Genomic DNA, 19,294 nt, shown 5'->3' on the forward strand with positions numbered 1-19,294 from the left:
TATTTTAGTGCACATGATCTTACCTGCCATTCCACTCAACAAGTGCAGGCAACAAAGTAAACATGAGATGGAAGAAACTGTGTCCCCTCAAACAGTCTCAGTTACAGAGTTGTATGCCCCAAACCATTTATTTTGTTCTTTGTGAGAGATTTAAGAGATTTTTTTAAAGGAATTTCAGATGGAGTCTCATACTGTCACCCAGGTTGGGGTGCAGTGGTGCGATCTCAGTTCACTGCAACCTCCACCTCCTGGGTTCAAGCTATTCTCCTGCCTCAGCCTCCCGAGTAGCTGAGATTACAGGCGTGTGCCACCATGCCCAGCCAATTTTTGTATTTTTAGTAAAGATGGGGTTTTACTATGTTGGCCAGGCTGGTCTCAAACTCCTGACCTTGTGATCTACCCGCCTCGGCCTCCCAAAGTGCTGGGACTACAGGTGTGCGCCACAGTGCCAAGGATAATTTTTACTATATTTGATTTTTTCCCTATATACTCACTTTAGAACCCTAAGGTGTAACTGACTTAACTGTATCACACTTGGCCCTCATAAAGACTATGTGAGGTAGTATACAACTATAAGCCCCATTCTACAGAGAAGGAAACACCAAAAGAGGTTATGCACCTTGCTTGGCAGAGACAGGATTCCAACTTAGGTGGTCTGATTCCAAAACTTCTGCACTTAATTGCTATGCTATATTGCAATGTTATATATCAATTTTCCAGATAAGGAATGGGAGACTCAGAAAGGTTAAGCAAACTTATCCCCCAAAAATACTGCTAACAAGTCTCTATACCAGGACAACTCAAGCTTTCTAATTTCAAGTTCCATGGCAATCTAATAAAATGACTGACAGAAGCTAGGAATCAGTAGTAGAGTACTGAAATGAAAGAAAAATATATTGTTTATATGGTCCACACATTGATTACACACTAGCTAAATCTAGGCCTCAGATATGTTCTGTTTAGCCCTCAAGATACAGTTCTTTAAATCTGCATTAGTTGTTACACAAAGTTTGACAACAGCTATTCCAAACATTCTTCTCCCTTCTATCACTCAATGATTGAAGTGGAAAGCCATACACTTGCTTTCCCAGGCTCTCTTGCAACTAGAGTAGGCCACGTAACCTAGTTCTAGCAGGAGACTTAAAGAGAAATCTACTGGGAATGCGTAGTTGGTTTCTGGGAAAATTTTTTGCTTCCTAATGAATGGTACCACCACTGCTGGCACTGTACCTTTTACCCCTTTCTGCAACAAATATGGATGTACTGCCAGAGCTACAATAGCCATCTTTTATGTGGAAAAAAGCGTAAAGATGGGAATCAAATACACTATTAATGGCAAAACAGAAAGATATAAACAACTTAGATCTTTATGGTATTGCTGAGCTGCTAAGTTAGTCCTGGACTATGTATATCTTCAGATTTCTTGCTAGATAAACCATAAGTATTTCTATGGTTTAAAGTTGGTCTTCTGTTATTTCAATCAATTTCCAGCCAATTTGGTTGCCAACATTTAAAAATCAGAGGATTTCAGGCAGGCAGAGTGGCTCACCTGTAATTCCAGCACTTTGAAGGGCCAAGGTGGGAGAATTGCTTTAAGCCAGGAGTTTGAGACCAGCCTGGACAACATAGTGAGACCCCCATCTCTACAAAAACCAAGAAAAATTAGCTGGGTATGATGGTATACACCTATAGTCCTAACTACGCAGGAGGCTGAGGTGGGAGGATTGCTCAAGCCCAGGAGTTCAAGACTGTAGTGAGCAACAATCTTGTCACTGCACTCCAGCCTGGGTGACAGAGTGAGATCCTATCTCTAAAGTATGTATCACCAAGAAAATAAAAAGATTTCATATAATCTGCATTACTAATGTTTCTCGAGATATAAGAGTTTTCTGGCAACACTGGATCTACACTGAGTCACACTGGCAGCCCCCGAGGATAGAGCTCATAGTCACCTACTTACCACAGATCCTATTTGGCCAGCTTCACTAATGTAGGTCATCTGCCAAATCTTATAGCCACACTTAAATGTATGACCTCCTGTAACTCAATCTAAGTCTCCATCTGAATACCTAGCATTAAAAAAAAATCTCCAATTTCTACTAAAGATGTAGTAAATGGCTTTTACACTAGCAAAAACTCTCCTGAAACTGCCCAAGAGATAAGCTATTCAGACATCTATTCTTGGAGCCAAACTCTGGCAATTATTTAACAGTAAAATGGGCAATTAGAGTAGTCAATTTTCCAGTTATGAAATTCTGTGAAACCCAAGGAAGCAATATTTATGAATAAATCCCAAGATTCCAACAATAATCAAGAGTCCAAGAAACTTTGTGTGTGTGTGTGTGTGTGTGTGTGTGTGTGTGTGTGTGTGTGTGTTTTATATGGAGTTTTACTCTTGTTGCCAAGGCTGGAGTGCAATGGTGTGATCTCGGCTCACCACAACCTCTGCCTCCCGGGTTCAAGTGATTCTCCTGCCTCAGCCTCCCGAGAAGCTGGGATTACAGAGCCACCACACTAGGCTAATTTTGTATTTTTAGTAGAGATGGGGTTTCTCCATGTTGGTCAGGCTGGTCTCAAACTCCTGACCTCAGGTGATCTGCCTGCCTCAGCCTCCCAAAAGTGCTGGTATTACAGGCGTGAGCCACCACTCCCGGCCAGCTTCCTATATTTCTTACATAAAAGTGGCAAGGAAATATAAAACCACGGCATCTAAAATTCCCCAAGCAAGAAAATAAGGTTGTCATTTGGTAGTCTCAGTAGCAAAGTAAGCTTGTACCACCACTGCACAGTCCTAGTGAAGGGTTTAGGATTCTAGTATCCAAAGCTATCAAGTCAGATCTTACAAGTCACAGTTGTGATGATGTTTTGAGACATTTCAAGGAGACTGTCATTTAGGATAGTTAAACCATACAGACTTTCATTACAAGCAATTTCAAGAAATGACACACCTATCTCAACTGCTAAAAGACCATTTCTGGCCAGGTGTGGTGGCTCACACCTGTAATCCCAACACTTTGGGAGTACAAGGCAGGAGAATTGCTTAAGCCCAGGACTTTGAGACCAACCTGGGCAACACAATGAGTCCATGTTTCTACAAAAAAAAAATAAAAATAAAAAAAAGTAGCCAGGTGTGGTGGTACACACCTGTAGTTTCAGCTACTTGGCAGGCTGAGGTGGGAGGATGGCTTGAGCCCAAGGGGTTGAGGTGAGCTATGATTGCACCACTGCATTCCAGCCTGTGTGACAGAGACCCTGACTGAAAAAATAAAAATAAATTTTAAAAAACCCAGACTATTTCTTGTCAGTTCTTCAGACAAATATTAATAATAAAAATGAAGAACCAGTAATTTTAAAAATCACTCAACTGTGCCCAATAAGCATTAAATGAGGACGCAAATGTCCAATGCAAAAGTTCATTGCATCTCTATCTAAAAAGAATTTTAATAGCTTTAATGGTAGCTGTAGATAACCACAAACAACACTTCTCATTATCTTCAAATATACTTCATTACATATGACTTCGTTACCATTACCAAGATGGTCATGCCAATTTCAATCCAAGATGTACTGTATATACGACTTCTCATAAAATAACATATCCGAGAGAAATATATATTTGACACAATTCAGTAAAGAACAAAATATATCACCTATAATAAATATGTATTGGAAGCAGTTATCATAATTTTTTTAAAAATTAGGTACTGTATATAATATTGTACAGAAAGCAAAAAATTAAATCTATTTAACATTAGCAATCACTAGCAGTCACTAAACATTATGCAATAGTAACAGATATTGTACTAAGCATTCATTTAGTTATTTCATGAAAGCCAACAATCCTATAAGATATGTATTAGAATTATCTGTACTTTACAGATAAAGAAACTGAGGCTTAGAAAAGTTAATTTGTACAAAGTCACACACCTAGTAAGTGTTGAATATGGCATAAGAAACTAAAGCCAACTTAACCGCTACAATATAATGCAGCCTATTTCCTAGATAACAAGTACTTAAGACATACAAGCATTGTTAATTTGGCCAGAGTGGGAAACTGTCCTTTTGGGTCTGGATTTGGCAGGGTAGAAAAGCATACTGATGGCCAGTGTATAAAATACTTTATTCTTCAAATTAATATAATCAAGAAAAATTAGCAGCATTGAAAAAGAAACCTCCATTATATCAACTCACTGTCACATTGCCTATGGATCCTGAAGAAATTCTACTCTCTATGTCCGAAATGGTATTTCAGAAAGTCAGTAATAAATCAAGTGTAGCAGGCAAAAAGCAAAATAAGGAAAGATAACTTTTCTAATTTTAAGGGTTTAGAAATAAGAATGCCAGAAGGTATTTTCTCAACTACTGACCCTTTGAAATAGCATTTTGTATATCCAAATAATTTCCAAAGGCAACTGTCTAGTCAGTAATTTTTTCGTTTGACTTTAGAGCCATATGTAATCTAATTCATAGTGAATTAGGAATTTCAAAGTGAAAGGTTTCACTTTGGTTACAGTAGCTATTTTACTATAATAGATATCCCATAATATCATATTGTATACAAATTAAAATTCATTTTTTAGAAAAAAGATTTCACTTTGGAGTCAACACAACTATTGCAGAAAAGTTATTTCTAATTAGAGAATCACTATTACGATCATTTCAGAAATGTGAGCCACAAGTAAAATACAGAATAAAAAAGTACAGGCCAGGTGCAGTGGCTCACTCTTGTAATCCCAGCACTTTGGGAGGCTGAGGCAGGCAGATCACCTGAGGTCAGGAGTTTGAGACCAGCCTGGCCAACACAGTGAAACCCCATCTCTATTAAAAATTAAAAATTAGTCAATGTGGTGGCATGTACCGGTAGTCCCAGCTACTCAGGAGGCTGAAGCAGGAGAATCACTTGAACCCAGGAGGCAGAGGTTGCAGTGAGCTGAGATCACGCCACTGTACTCCAGCCTGGGCAACAGAGTGAGACTCTGTCTCAAAAAAAAAAAAAAAAAAAAAAAGTACAAAATCAAATGGGAGACTTCGGTATATCATTAGAATGAAGAAAGAGTAAAACAAAGAACCTCAACCATAAAATATTCTAAATCACATGTTCAAAATAAGGCAACTTACTTTAAAGAGTAGGCTATACCAGCAGCTTAAATGATACAAAGTCTTATATACAGTAGTAACTTATAAGTGTTTGCCAATGAATTCAATCTAATGAAGTGAGAGAAAAAAATCTATGAAAAAAAAGTATAAGCTGAGATCTGTTAAAACAGTCTTCTTCAAAGTGTCTTGAATTACCTGAAAGGACACCTGGAAACAAACTGAAGACTAATTTGGCGACCAACATCTCTATTTCTAATTTTCAGCAGACTGACATTTTGAATAAGCTCATCAATACAGAGGTCCAAATCAGCTTTTTCTGTGCCTTGAAATATTTTCATTTTTGAGCCATAATTACAATTTTCTATAAGACAATTTCAAGAATATAAGAACACCAGTTGTGGTTTTTTTTTTTTGTTTTTTTTTAGTAGAAATGGAGTCTTGCTAAGTTGCCCAGGCTGGTCTGAACTCCTGGGCTCAAGTGATCCGCCCACTTTGGCCTCCCAAAGTGCCAGGATTACAGGCATGAGCCACCATACCCATCCTCCTGTTTTGTTTTGTTTTTTAATAAAGGTACCTTAATTTTTTAATCCTATAGATTAAAATCACACAAAATGGTGCTTAAATGAAAATGTCCTAAAAATATTTTATTTCTCCTAAAAGCCTAAGATTTAATTTTCAAGATTCTGTATCACACATGTTATGTAAATGTTTAGTAGGCAAGTATGGGAGTAGTTCCTGGATTTTTCAATTGCACCTTGCCTAACCAGATGTCCTTTACAGTCAATATAGTTTCCTTTAAAGTTTAATAAAACATGGAATCAGCATAAAAATGCTCAGTGTTTCAGTTTGTATGGACAGATCAAAGACAAATCAACATATTATGTTCACAGAAAACTTAGTGTGATTTTTTTCAGTACTCAAAGAAGAAATAGGTTTCTATTTTTTGATAGGATTCAATAATAAAAACTGTAATCTAAATGCAACCAAAGCCTGAACCAAAGACCTCTTGTTATATCATATGTGAGTTCATTCACATGTTCTCCTATTGTTGCTTCAGACACTTATAGAAAAAGCACATTCAGTTGCTCTGGAAATGCATCTAAGAGCAGCATTCAATTTCAACTGCCAACTGCTCGTAATAGCTGGATTAGACAGATCATTCTTCTCACCTATTGTTTCCCTTTACAAAGATATATTTAAATCCATGAATACACTCAGTGTCTTTGGATTCTCCATATTAAAAAAAGATATCTGGCAATTTCTATTTTGTCACATGATTTATAGTCTCAATCACTAAAAATACCAACATATTCAGTTCACGATTTGACTATACAAACTAAGGTGACCACTTGGCAACGATCTGTCCTACCATATAAAAAACATTCAACAGATTAATATGCTGCTAAGCATAGCCTATTAAATTGATAAACTCTCAAGGGAAGAAGATTTTTAAAGATTACAGTTGCATTAATCATTCGGTATGCTGCTCCAGGGTGATTACAAAATCAAACACAAAATACTTTGCTGTGGAAATTGGCAACTAAAACAAAGATTTTCTAATTTAAAAAAATGAAGCCATTATGAAGTAACAAAAATTTAAAAAGTGATAAAGAGAAATTAAACTCTGAAATAGGCTATCCATGTGAATTACAGTGTCATAAAGCAAATAACTTCCCCACCAAATTTGTTATAATGAAAAAAGTGCTTATAACCAAATAACAACCTTAAATCACCATTATTATAAAACTGATTAATACTTTGTGAATACATGTTTATTTGGTGCCAGGCATGGCGCTAATGCACTCCCTGGCTTAACACTTACAATATTTTTGTGAAAGAAGTACCATATTGCCCTATTTTATAGGTGGGTAAACCAAAGCATAGAGCAGTTAAGTGACTTTTCTAAGTCTAGTAAATTATAAATTCAGGATTCAAATTTAAGTAGACGGTTTTCCAGACCCTGCACTGCATCATGTTGTTAAAGGTTTATTCTTTTGTTTGTTTGTTTTTTCTTGTTGTTTTGAGACAGAGTCTTGCTCTATCACCCAGGCTGGAGTGCAGTCGTGTGACTCATTGCAACCGTGGCCTCCCAGGCTCAAGCGATTCTCATGCCTCAGTCTCTGGAGTAGCTGGGATTACAGGCATGCACCACCATGCCCAGCTAATGTTACAGGTATTTTTGAAGGCCTAAAGAGAGAAGTAAAAATACTTTTAGGGCTTGTCCCACCCTCCAACCCGGCATAAGGTTTAAGTTAGCATAATTGGCAGATAACATTTTTATTCTAAATTACAATCACTTTATCAAACCCTAAAGAATCAATGAGCTTCCTTAATAGATTAAGATGTGCTACAAGATGCTAACATGTAGTTTATCCTAATACTTGCCTGAGACATGCTAAATATTCTAATTATGAAGAAAGGTTTATCTCAAATTCCTACTGTTTCTATATGTGTCTGATGCAACAATAGGAGAATCACTGCTCTAATCAGCAATCTGCCTGGAGGTGTCTTCTTTAATTTCAATAAATATAATTTCTTACAATTCCTGATCTGTCTGCAGCAGTTAAAAAAAAAAAAAAGGTTTGTCAGCTTGTTTCCCTTTTCTTTAAGTATGGAAAAGTACAGAGATGGGAGAGCAAGAATGGGCGAGGGACAAAGTATTACCCACAAACACCAAATAACAACCCTAAATCACCATCATTGGTGATTTCCAAACTTTCCAAACACAGAAGTTTCAAATCTGGCTCCCATGTCTTAAATAACTGATCTTATAATAATCACTCTGTAGAGAAAAAAAAAAAAAACTGGCTTCTACTTGTAAATGAAACTGAAAGGGATTAATATCTAGAAGGAAAAAATTTATCTCATTTTGCTAGCTGCAAAGGTATTTTGCTCCTCCATCTTTTCCAATTTAGTTTGTTCCGAATTCCCTGACCATTATCCCCTTTAGTACTGATGTCTTCTTCACCTGTACACATTTGGTTTGTGCCTATCCTACCGCTCACCATATGAAGTAATTATACATTCTTTCCCCACTAGACTCGTAAATTTGAAGGCAAAGATAATGCCTTATATCATCCCTCAGTGCTTGAGAAGGCTCTCAACAAACTTCTGCTGAACTGCCTCAGTATTCAGTACTAAGGCAGAAGCAGCAAAAGGACACAAATTGCAATGATTCGAACTATGGCAGGGCAAACATAAAGCTAAATGATTAAAAAATAGAGTAAATCAGGCCAGGTACACATGGCTCATGCCTGTAATCCTGGCAGCACTTTGGGAGGCCGAGGTGGGAGGACTGCTTGAACCCATGAGTTTGAGATCACCCTAGGCAACAAAGTGAGGCCCCATCTCTACAAAAAATAAAAAATTTAGCTGGGCATGATGGTGTGTGCATCTGTGGTCCCAGGTACATAGGAGGCTGAGGCAGAAGAATCCCACTTGAGCCCAGGAGGTTGAGGCTGCAGTGAGCCATGTTTACAACACTTCACTCTAGGCTGGGTGACAGATGGAGATCCTGTCTCAAATAATCAATCAATCAATCAAACAAACAAACAAACAAACAGCACTTTGATTGACACTGAGACGGTAACACCAAGGGTGGGGGGGATTTAGTATGGTAGTTGCTTTCTGACTGTGACAAAGTTCAAATCCCAGCTCTGCCATTTCTAGCTAGGGAATCTAGATACCTCCCTGAGACTCAGTTTCTTCATCCGTAAATTGAAAACAATAACAGTACTACTTCCAATGGTTATTGTGATGCCTATTTAGCGCTGAACCCAGTGTCTACAATCACAAATTTGCAGTCACTTTAAAAAAAAAAGCCAGTTGTATTCAAGGTAAAAGTAAGGGTGCAGATGTTAAAATTCAGAAGAAATTATCTTTACTTCTCCAGCCTTATTTTCTGCACTTTACATGGCATCAGCATTGTACTGCCTGTGGTTCCCAGCATATATCATGCTATTTGTAGTCCTATACCTTAGGTTTATGCTTAAGAATGCTTCTTTTGTTCAGGCGCCGTGGCTCATGACTGTAATCCCAACACTTTGGGAGGCTGAGGCAGGCAGATCACTTGAGGTCAGGAGTTCAAGACCAGCCTGGCCAACATGGCAAAACCCTGTCTCTACTAAAAATATAAAAATTAGCCAGGTGTGGTGGTGCATGCCTGTAATCCCAGCTACTCAGGAGGCTGAGGCAGGAGAATCGCTTGAACCCAGGAGGCAGAGGTTGCAGTGAGCCAAGATTGCACCACTGCACTCCAGCCTGAGTGACAGAGCAAGACTCTCAGAAAAAAAAAGAGAATGCTTCTTTCCCTCCTGCTACTCACCCCCATAACCCTCTGTTTGCTGACCAATTCCCACTCACTCTTCAAGACTCAAGAAGTCCTTGCTGGCCTTCTTCCTCTTTCTCAAGGCATATGTATTTGTGACTACTACACTGTAATCTACTCACCTATTTAATATCAGTCATTCTACTTCTTCTCTAAGCTTCCTGAGGCCAGAGAATAAGTGGCTGCTGGATCCCCAACAGTGGTATAAATTAGTAAGTAAATAAATATGTATCAGACATATAAAGATACTAATTTAAGTTTTTCAGAAAATTGAATCAAACAGTTCCATAAAATCTAAGCTGGAACAGAATATTACCTCTCCCCATCTGTTTCTAAGCACATTCTTTCCCACTCAATAAATGAAGTACTTCCCTCTATCTTTCAGGAAGTCTAGGGAACCCTGGGACCTTCCATTACATTTCATAGCCAAGAGTACCTCACCAGGCTTTCCCTTGACAGGAAAATGAGGGGCACTGTGATCAGCAGCTGTGCTGCTCAGATGGGCAAGACAATGCAGGGCAGTTTATAAACGTATTTAAAAAGAATTCAGTGCTAAGAAACAAAGGAAGGGAATGGATGAGATTACCTACACAAAATAGCACTCATTAAATACTTCTGATTAATAAGATTCTTAGGGTATTACTCATGTATACCCAGCCTCTGGGATATTTTATGTTGGGTAAAGGGGCTCATCAAGAATTACACTTTTTTATTTAAATTGGAAATAGTTTCCCTACTACTAGGTTTACTGAATGGAAAAACTACAGCTAGGTGTTTTTGCTTTTTAAAAATGGATTAACAAATAAATATAAAGCATGGCCATGTGAATGTTTTCAAAAGGCTAGGCACTGCTATAGACAACACTACAGCAGGCATTTAATGGAAAAACAGTAAGTCTTAAGCCATTGAATCCAGGAGTGATATTTAATGGCACTAAATAGGAAGGCAGTACTGCACAGTATCTTTTTCAGCATAAGCATAATCCAGAAACTGCTCCCTCTTACTTAAAGCCAAACGGAAAAGATGAGAAACCTGAAGATACTTTTTGAGTACCAAAGGCCTTCTCTTTCTCTGGACTTCCCAGGTACTTGAGTGAAAATTTTAAACGTAAGCTAGTTTAAAGTTTATTTTCTATGCATGCAATTCAATAAATACTAAGTAATATATGCTAACCTAACTAAATTCCTATGAGACTTGCAATGGAACTTCAATGGAACATACTTCAGCTTATACTTGAATTAAGTATTGGGGAATTTAGTATTTCCCAAGGAGGAGTTCCATGCCATTGGAAAAAAGGAGTGACTGTTTCATAAAATGAACTGGGACAAGCCATTAACTATTTGGAACAAAATAAACATAATCCTTACTTCATATCATGTAGTATAATTAATTTCAGACAATTAAAAGTAAAATATAAAAATAATACCATAAATAGCTTTAAAACATATAGTTCTAAACTTTTTCAATAAGTAGAATATTTCTATACTTACTAAGAAAAATAATGTAAAACAAACCCACACGCAAGACTGGATTGATGGCATTAAAATGTTTTAAATGTTTGTATATACAAATGAATAAAATAAACAAAACAAAATGGCAAATGAAAATTCAGAGGAAAATTTGCAACATAACAGAAAATGGTTAATATTCTTAGTATATAAGAATATACCACAGCCACTGGCCGGGCGCTGTGTAATCCCAGCTCTTAGGGAGGCAGAGGCGGGAGGATAGCTTGAGCCCAGGAGTTCAAGACCTGTCTGGGCAATACAGTGAGACCCTGTTCTCCACAAAAAGGAAAAAAAAACCAAAAAGACAACAACAAAAAAAGAATACTTACACATCAATATGGAAAAAATAAGTAGACATGAAGAAAGCTGGGCAAAGAATATGAACGATTTACAAAACAAGTACTATATAATAAAACACATAATAGCAAATATTTGAAAAAATGTTTAGCCTCTGATTTTTAAAAATGTAAATTAAAACAACAATAAAATACTAGTGATTAAGAGAAGGGGTTCTGAGGTCAGACACCAGACCTATAACCATGACAATTCACTTCACTTATCTGAGTCTGAATTTTCTTGGTAAAATCGAGAGAATAGTAATACCCCACAAGAGTGATGTGAAAATTAAGCAATATGATGCACATAAGGTACTTAATACAGTGTCTCGTATACAGTAAGTGTTCAATAAATATCCCTATGACAATGATGATACTTAAGGTTGTGAGCATACAATGAAACATTTTTATACACTGCTTGTAAACAAAGATTGATTCAACCTTTCTGCAGGATAATTTGGCAACATGTATCAAAAGTCTTAAAAGTGATCATATCCTTTGGGCTTCTCAGGATATCTGCCTATATCTGCTTAAAAACAACAGAAGAACTCAAAATAGAAAAGATTGCTAAATATGACTATATCCATTGATCATCCATTGATTGATGTGTCAAATACTTTTTTTTTTTGAGAGGGAGTTTCACTCTTGTTGCCCAGGCTGGAGTGCTATGGCATGATCTCGGCTCACTGCAACCTCTGCCTCCCAGGTTCAAGTGATTCTCCTGCCTCAGCCTCCTGAGTAGCTGGGAGTACAGGCACCTGCCACCAAACCCAACCAGTTTTTATATATTTAGGAGAGACAGGGTTTCACTATGTTGGCCTGGTCTCGAACTCCTGACCTTAGGTGATCTGCCTGCCTCGACCTCACAAAGTGCTACAATTACAGGCGTGAGCCACTGCACCCGGCTCCATGTGTCAAATACTTTTGAGCTTTGATAATACAAAAATATGCAAATGACCCAGTATCTGACTTATAGGATAGTGGGGGAGATAAGTAATAAAACAAGTACAGTAAAAAGATAAGAGCCACCATGGGTAAGTATAGGGTGCTATGGTATGCATGGAAGGAGCACCTACCATGGTCTGAGGGGGTGGAGTCAGGGAAGCTTCCCAGAAGAAGTGACATTTAAGCTGAGACCTGAAGGATGAGTAGGAATTAGTTAGGTAGAGAGATGAAGGAAAAGTGTTCCAGGTAAAGGAAACAGCATGTGCAAAAGCCTAAAAACCAAAGGGAGCATGGGCATGTCAGCTTAACTGTGAGCAGTGTGCAAGGCAGGGACTTGGGAAGAGACAGGGCTGAAGAGGAATGCAAGGTTGGCTCATTTACGGTCTCACTAGCGATTTCAATTGTAGACTTTATTCTAAGAATATTACAAACTGAATTAAAAAGCAAATAGTTTGTAATAAATACCATAAAGTGTTAATATTCATAATACATCAAAAGGGTACACAAACTGAAAAGAAGAATAGCTCATAAAAAGGAAATATGATTGAAGTGAGGGTTGCACAACTCTATAAGTTAACTAAAAATAATTGGATTGTATACTTACTAAAACAGGTACATTTCAGAGTTTGTAGATTATACATCAAAAAATATATCTTTTCAAAAACTTTAATGTAAATGCCTAATAAGCATTTGAAAAAATACCTGACCTAACAATAAAATACAAATCAAACCAACTAAGTACTACTGTTTATCCTAAAAAATTAGTAGTGATTAAAATAAAAATGAAATGAGGCTGGACACATTGGCATACGCTTATAATCCCAGCTACTCAGAAGGCTGAAGTGGGAGAACTGCTTGAGCCCAGGAGTTCAAGACTAGCCTGGGAAATAACAAGACACCAACTCAAAAATAAAAATGAAATGAGAATATTCACTGTAAATTAGGTTAGGAAAAATGAGCATTCTTATACTATGCTAGTTGGAATAAACATTAATTGGAATAATCTTTCTAGAAAGTATAAATATATAACAGAAGTCAACATTATTTATTCCTTATAATCTAGTAATTGAATTTCTTGAAATCATAATAAATGTTCCCAACTGAGTCAAATATTTATAGCCAGTGATGTTTATTGTAATGTAATTCATAATAGAAAAGAAAATGCTGGATGTGGTGACTCACATCTGTAATCCCAGCATGTTGGGAGGCCGTGGTAAGAGGATTGCTTGAACCCAGGAGTTTGAGACCAGCCTGGGCAACAGGATGAGACTCCATTTCTCTAAAATATAAAATAATTAGCTGGGCATGGTGGTGCGTGTCTATGGTCCCAGCTTTTTGGGAAGCTGAGATGGAAAGATCACTTGAGCCTAGGAGGTCAAGGCTTCAGTAAGCTGTGATTGCACCACTATACTCAAGCCTGGGCAACAGAGTGAGACCCTGTTTCAAAAAAACAAACAAACAAAAAACCGGGGGTGGGGTGGCGGTTAGAAAAAACAAATGCCAACCAATAATGGAATGGTTAGAATGAGTTAAAACTACTGAATGCAGCAGGGTGCAGTGGCTCATGTCTGTAATCTCAGTCAGGCATGGTAGTGCACACTTGTAATCCCAGCTACTTGGCAGGCTGAGAAGGGAGAATGGCTTGAACCCAGGAGGCGAAGGTTGCAGTGAGCTGAGACTGTGCCACTACCCTCCAGTCTGGACAACAGACTGAGACTCTGACTCAAAAAACAAAACAAAACAAGCAAACAAACAAAAACTACTGAATGCCGTCATTTAAACGATACGGCAATTCATCTGTGATATATACCAAATTTCTAAAAAAAAGATATAAAATTATATATATAGCAGCACTTCAGCTTTATAAAATAAATGGCACTTATCTACATATCTTTTTTTTTTTTTTTTGTCTATTCTGCACTTCTCTGTATTTCTGGATTTCCTATAATAGTTATTTCTAGAGTTTATGAAAATTTCTAAAGCTGTCTTCAAAAAATTCAAAAGCATCACTTTTTTTTCTCTGTCACTAGTATATAAATCAGGAAAAGCATTACTTGTGTTTATACTTAATAGAAATCAACTTCATATCTGCCTTGGCTTTATTTTCTCAACTGAGGGAGATGTGCCATAGTTAATACACATTACGTATAACGCAATAATATTTATTTAGCATCAAGAAATAAAGATATACATGTAAATGGATTTACCAATTAATTAAAATATGCGTCTTAAATGTCAAAATTTTGGTGAAACTTAGAAGGGCATCCAAAAATATACCACACTCAATTCTGATTGCTTAAATCAAGATTTAAAACAAGAGTAAGCCTTCTTATGATAATTCAGAATCATCATTAGGAACATATAATAGTAGCTCTCAGGAACTACTGGGTCCTAGAGGGCTATCTGTCCCTATATTAAGTAGGCAAGAATTGCCCAATTTTTTTCTTATGCCAGCTACTTGTTTTTTTTTTTACCTCTTTCCTTGTGGTGAAACCAACAGCCATCCTTTCCCAGCACCATAGGGAGCCTGCCTTTAGCAGCATCTGTAATTTTCCATTCCTATTTTGCTGTTGGTAATCTAAGAATAAGGAACCTAAATATCCACATTTATAAGATTTATGTATACATGAAGAGTTGATAGGCTTCAAACAAAGCTATCGCCTAAAATGATTTGCACAAACTTAGATGATTCTGTTTTAGGTAGTCAAGGTTGCAATATAAATGAGCTCTAGAGAGAGTGAGTTCTTGATTGTGCCTCATGTCTTGCACCTTTACTCAACCGGCAGTCAAGTCTGAGGATCAGAAACTGCATATGCTGTTTCTCTTATCACATCATGGAAAGAGATATAAACCAGCAGCCAAGGAACTTAGTTCCATGCAGTTATTACACCCACATTTTGTCACTTTCAGCCAAGTCTTTAAACTGTGGTACCTGTCCTGCATAACTTTTGGGGTTGCTTGAGAATTAAATTAGACCACAAACACACACACACACACACCTCAAAAACCACTCTGAAAAGCACAGGGCACTACAGAAAACTAAAATATTATTATTGTATTATACTGTGTTTATTTAACCCTGGATCAATATAGGTATCAATTCAGAAAATTCACAGCAGACTGGGGGTTGGTGGGAGAATAGGGAGGAGATGATGGTCAAAGGGTACAAAGTTTCCATTAGACAGGAGGAGTAAGTTGTGAAGTGTTATTGTACAATATGGTTTCTGTAGTCAATAATAATGTATTGTACACTTTGTGGCCAGTCACGGTGGCTCACGCCTATAAACCCAATTCTTTAGGAGGCTGAAACAGGAGGATCCCTTGAAGCCAGGAGTTCAAGGCCAGCCTGGGCAGCAAGTCCCCAAGTAAGTCCTCATCGCCACAAAGAAAAAAAATTAAAATTAGCCGGCCAGTCCCAGCTACTCAGGAGGCTGAGGTAGGAGGATCACTTGAGCCCAGGAGCTTGAGGCTGCAGTGAACTATGATTGTGCCACTACACTCCAGCCTGTCTTAGTGAGACCCCATCTTAAAAAAGAAAGGGCCAGGCACGGCGGTTCATGCCTGTAATCCCAGCACTTTGGGAAGCTGAGGCAGGCAGATCACGAGCTCAAGAGATCATGACCATCCTGGCCAACATCGTGAAATCCCGTCTCTACTAAAAAATACAAAAATTAGCTGGGCGTGATGGCGCGTGCCTGTAGTCCCAGCTACTTGGGAGGCTGAGGCAGGAGAATCCTTTAAACCCGGGAGGCAGAGATTGCAGTGAGCCAAGATGGCACCACTGCACTCCAGCCTGGCTACAGAGAGAGACTCGGTAGAAGGGAAGGGAAGGGAAGGGAAGGGGGAAGGGAAGAGGGAAGGGAAGGGGGAAAGGAAGAGGAAAGGGAAGGGGGAAGAGAAGAGGAAAGGGAAGAGGGAAGGGTAGAGGGAAGGGGAAGGGAAGGGAAAAAGGGAAAGGGAAGGGAAGGAAAAGAAAGGAAAAAGAAAGAAAATTACTAAGAGAGTAGATTTTAAATGTTTTCACCACAAAAAAAGCTAACTAGGTGAAGTGATATGTTAATTAGCCTGACTTAATTATTCCATAATGTACACATGTATCAAAGCATCATGTTGTATACCATAAATATGTGTTGTCCATTAACGATACATTTTTTTAAATAAAAAAGAAGTTTTAAAAAAGAAAATTCATACCAGAAAGAATAGAAAGAGACAGAGATGATTCTTACATTGCCCTCTATTAATCAGGAAACACCTATAATCTAGGAAGAACAATGTCTATCCTAAGAGTTGACATCTCTGATCCCTCCCCTCCTAAATCTAATCAGTGCCCAAGTCTTTTCCACAACCTCTCACTTCTGTCTCTTTCTTTCCATTGCCAATTCAAAATCCCAGTTTGGGCATTTATTACCTCACACTTGGGCTTCTAGAACAACCTCTCACTGGCTCCACTCATGGTCTCTCTTTTTCAAAGCTCTCTGATATCTCTGATATCTACTAGATCAATTTTCTTAAAATAGGCCAGGTGTGGTGGCTCATCCCTGTAGTCCCAGCACTTAGAAGGCCAGGAATTTGAGACTAGCCTAGACAACATGGTGAAACCCCATCTCTACAAAAAAATACAAAAATTACCAGGCTTGATGCCTATAGTCCCAGATACTGGGGAGGCTGAGGTGGGAGGATCACTTGAGCCTGAAAGGCAGAGGTTGCAGTGAGCCAAGATTGTGCCACTGCACTCCAGCCTAAGTGACAGAGTGAGACCCTATGTAAAATAAAAAATAATAAAAAAAAATTATTAAAATGCCACTGTGATCACATCTACTCAAAACCTCAGCAGACTCTCCATTACCTTCTCCATCAAGTTCAAACTCCAAACTCCCAAGCTCAGTAGTCCCTGTGCAGCCCTAGCTGCCTCCTCACCTTTATCTCTTACTATTCTCCCTAACAAATCCTTCTTCAAACTGGTCCATTTAATTCCTTCAGATATGCCCTGTACTCTTTTGCCTCTAAATTTTAAAGTACACAATTTCTCCTGACCTGCAATACTCTCTTCTTCACAGCTTCTATCTTGGCCTATAGAAATTCAATCCATTCTTCAAGAACTAGTTTGAGAACCACCTAGTAGGCATACTTCTCCTTGATCACCCATGAGAAAAAGATGGCAGATTCTAAAGTTAGACACATCTGAGTTTGAATTACAACTCCAATAACCTACTGTCTGAGTGACACTGGACATATTCCTTAATAACTCTTTGCCTCAGCTTCTTCATCTATAAGATGGGGATAAGAGCAACTTCCTTGAGGCATATTGTGAAAAAAGTAAATGAATTAATTCATGTAAAGCACTTAACATGATGCCTGGCATAGATGAGGACCCAAGAAATGTTAGATATTGTTATTACTCTTATTATTAACATTGCCATTAGTGAACTTATCTTAATCTGAATTCAGATAATACTTATGGCCATTACAAACTCTTCACATACCTACAGTATCATTCCCCTCATTCTTCTTTTCCACCCTCTTACCTCATGTTTGTGCTTCCTCCAATGCTCCAGCCCCTCAGATTGCATGATCCTGATGAACAGGTCAATTTCTTATACATCTTAGTATCTACAATGGTCATTCACACCTAGCATATTGTTTAATGCCTAATGAAACAACACTAAAGAGCTGGCAGTATTAAAATGCCCTGCGTCCTATAGTGAAAAAGTATTAACAGCATGCTTAAAGTGATTAATTTAAAAATGTAAATTTCCAGCCTCACAAAATTAAATCTCTTCTTTCATGATTCTCTAGGTTCTTTTTGCTCTCTATTTTAAAACAAACAACCCAACCTATTTATGCAGCAAGAGACACAACAGCAAAATATATGGAGGTCAGACAGCAGCCAAATACTAGAGTACAAGGACCTCGAGACAACTCAGCTGAACACAACTCTGGATGAAGTCCAACAGGAAGACAATTTGAAGGGAAAGGTAAATGGCTTATTAGTTATGCTAACGATGCTGATTGGTACACCAACCTTCGGATGCCTTTGCATACGGGGCCAAGTATAAACAACTGAAATAACCAGTGTAGTTGATACAGAAATATTAGTCATTTTGCTCAACAACTGAGCTTATTACACAATCAATTTAATTACCTATGTCAAAAGTGACTATTAACATACCTCAAGATTCTAAAGTAACTCAAGTTTTAGCTAATGAGTCATATCAAGTGTACAAGGTCTTATTGTATACTAATCATTCACTTCAAGTAAATTAGTATGATGACAACTTGATACACATATGTTATTATCATAGCATAAACTGTTTTCAAAAATGCCCAAGAAAAATAATGTTACTATAGTACTGATTTCTAGTTTATTTCCATGACTTTACTAACTTTCAATCGATTTCTTCAAAATTAGGCCTAGTAAGCACAAACCAGAGTTTACTAGTGGAGTGACTTAAGATTTGATGGTATGTTAATGACTTTCCAAAAACTAGCATTTATGCTAGTACTTTAGTACTACACATAAGACTAAATTATATTAAATTTTTATCCCTATGATACTTATCTTCGGAGGACCCTAAAATGTTTTACCAGCTTTGAAGCACAAAATCTTAGACTTTGAAATAGTCTTAGAAAAGACTTAGAAAGAGTCCCCCACTGCAGGAATTCTTTATACCGCTTCCCAGGCAAAATGTTCTCCAGCCTTTGCTTGAATATTTCCAGCAATGTGCACTCACTATTTTGCAAGGCAGTGCACTCCACTGTTACAAATTCTTCCTTACAATCACTGGAAATCTGCCTCCCTCAACCAAGGATCTCAGTTCTATTCTCTGAAACAACACAAGATATCTTAACCTTTGAAATATAATCACTTATTGAATTAAGATATAGTTGTCAGTTTGTTCACACAAATGCAATGAAAGTGCAGAAAAGAAGAAACCACAACCATACACAACAAAATTCTGAAATTCAGGAAACTATACTGAAATCACAAGCCAGCAAATTTCAGGATATCAAAGCTCACACCTCAGTTAACATACAAATATTAAGAGTAACCTGATTTTTTTTTTAAGTGGAAACTGGTACAG

The 19,294-nt window shown here is 37.7% G+C and overlaps 1 protein-coding gene across 3 annotated transcripts in view; it reads right to left on the minus strand.

Moving 5' to 3' along the window:
* SSH2 (slingshot protein phosphatase 2) overlaps nt 1-19,294 on the minus strand; it is a 288,187-nt gene that overhangs the window by 267,680 nt on the left and 1,213 nt on the right. The gene's annotated exons all lie outside the window — the stretch shown is intronic.

The sequence above is a fragment of the Aotus nancymaae genome, unplaced genomic scaffold, assembly GCF_030222135.1.
Source record: "Aotus nancymaae isolate 86718 unplaced genomic scaffold, 86718_ANA_hifiasm-v0.15.2.pri h1tg000072l, whole genome shotgun sequence".
In the NCBI taxonomy this organism is placed as follows: domain Eukaryota; kingdom Metazoa; phylum Chordata; class Mammalia; order Primates; family Aotidae; genus Aotus; species Aotus nancymaae.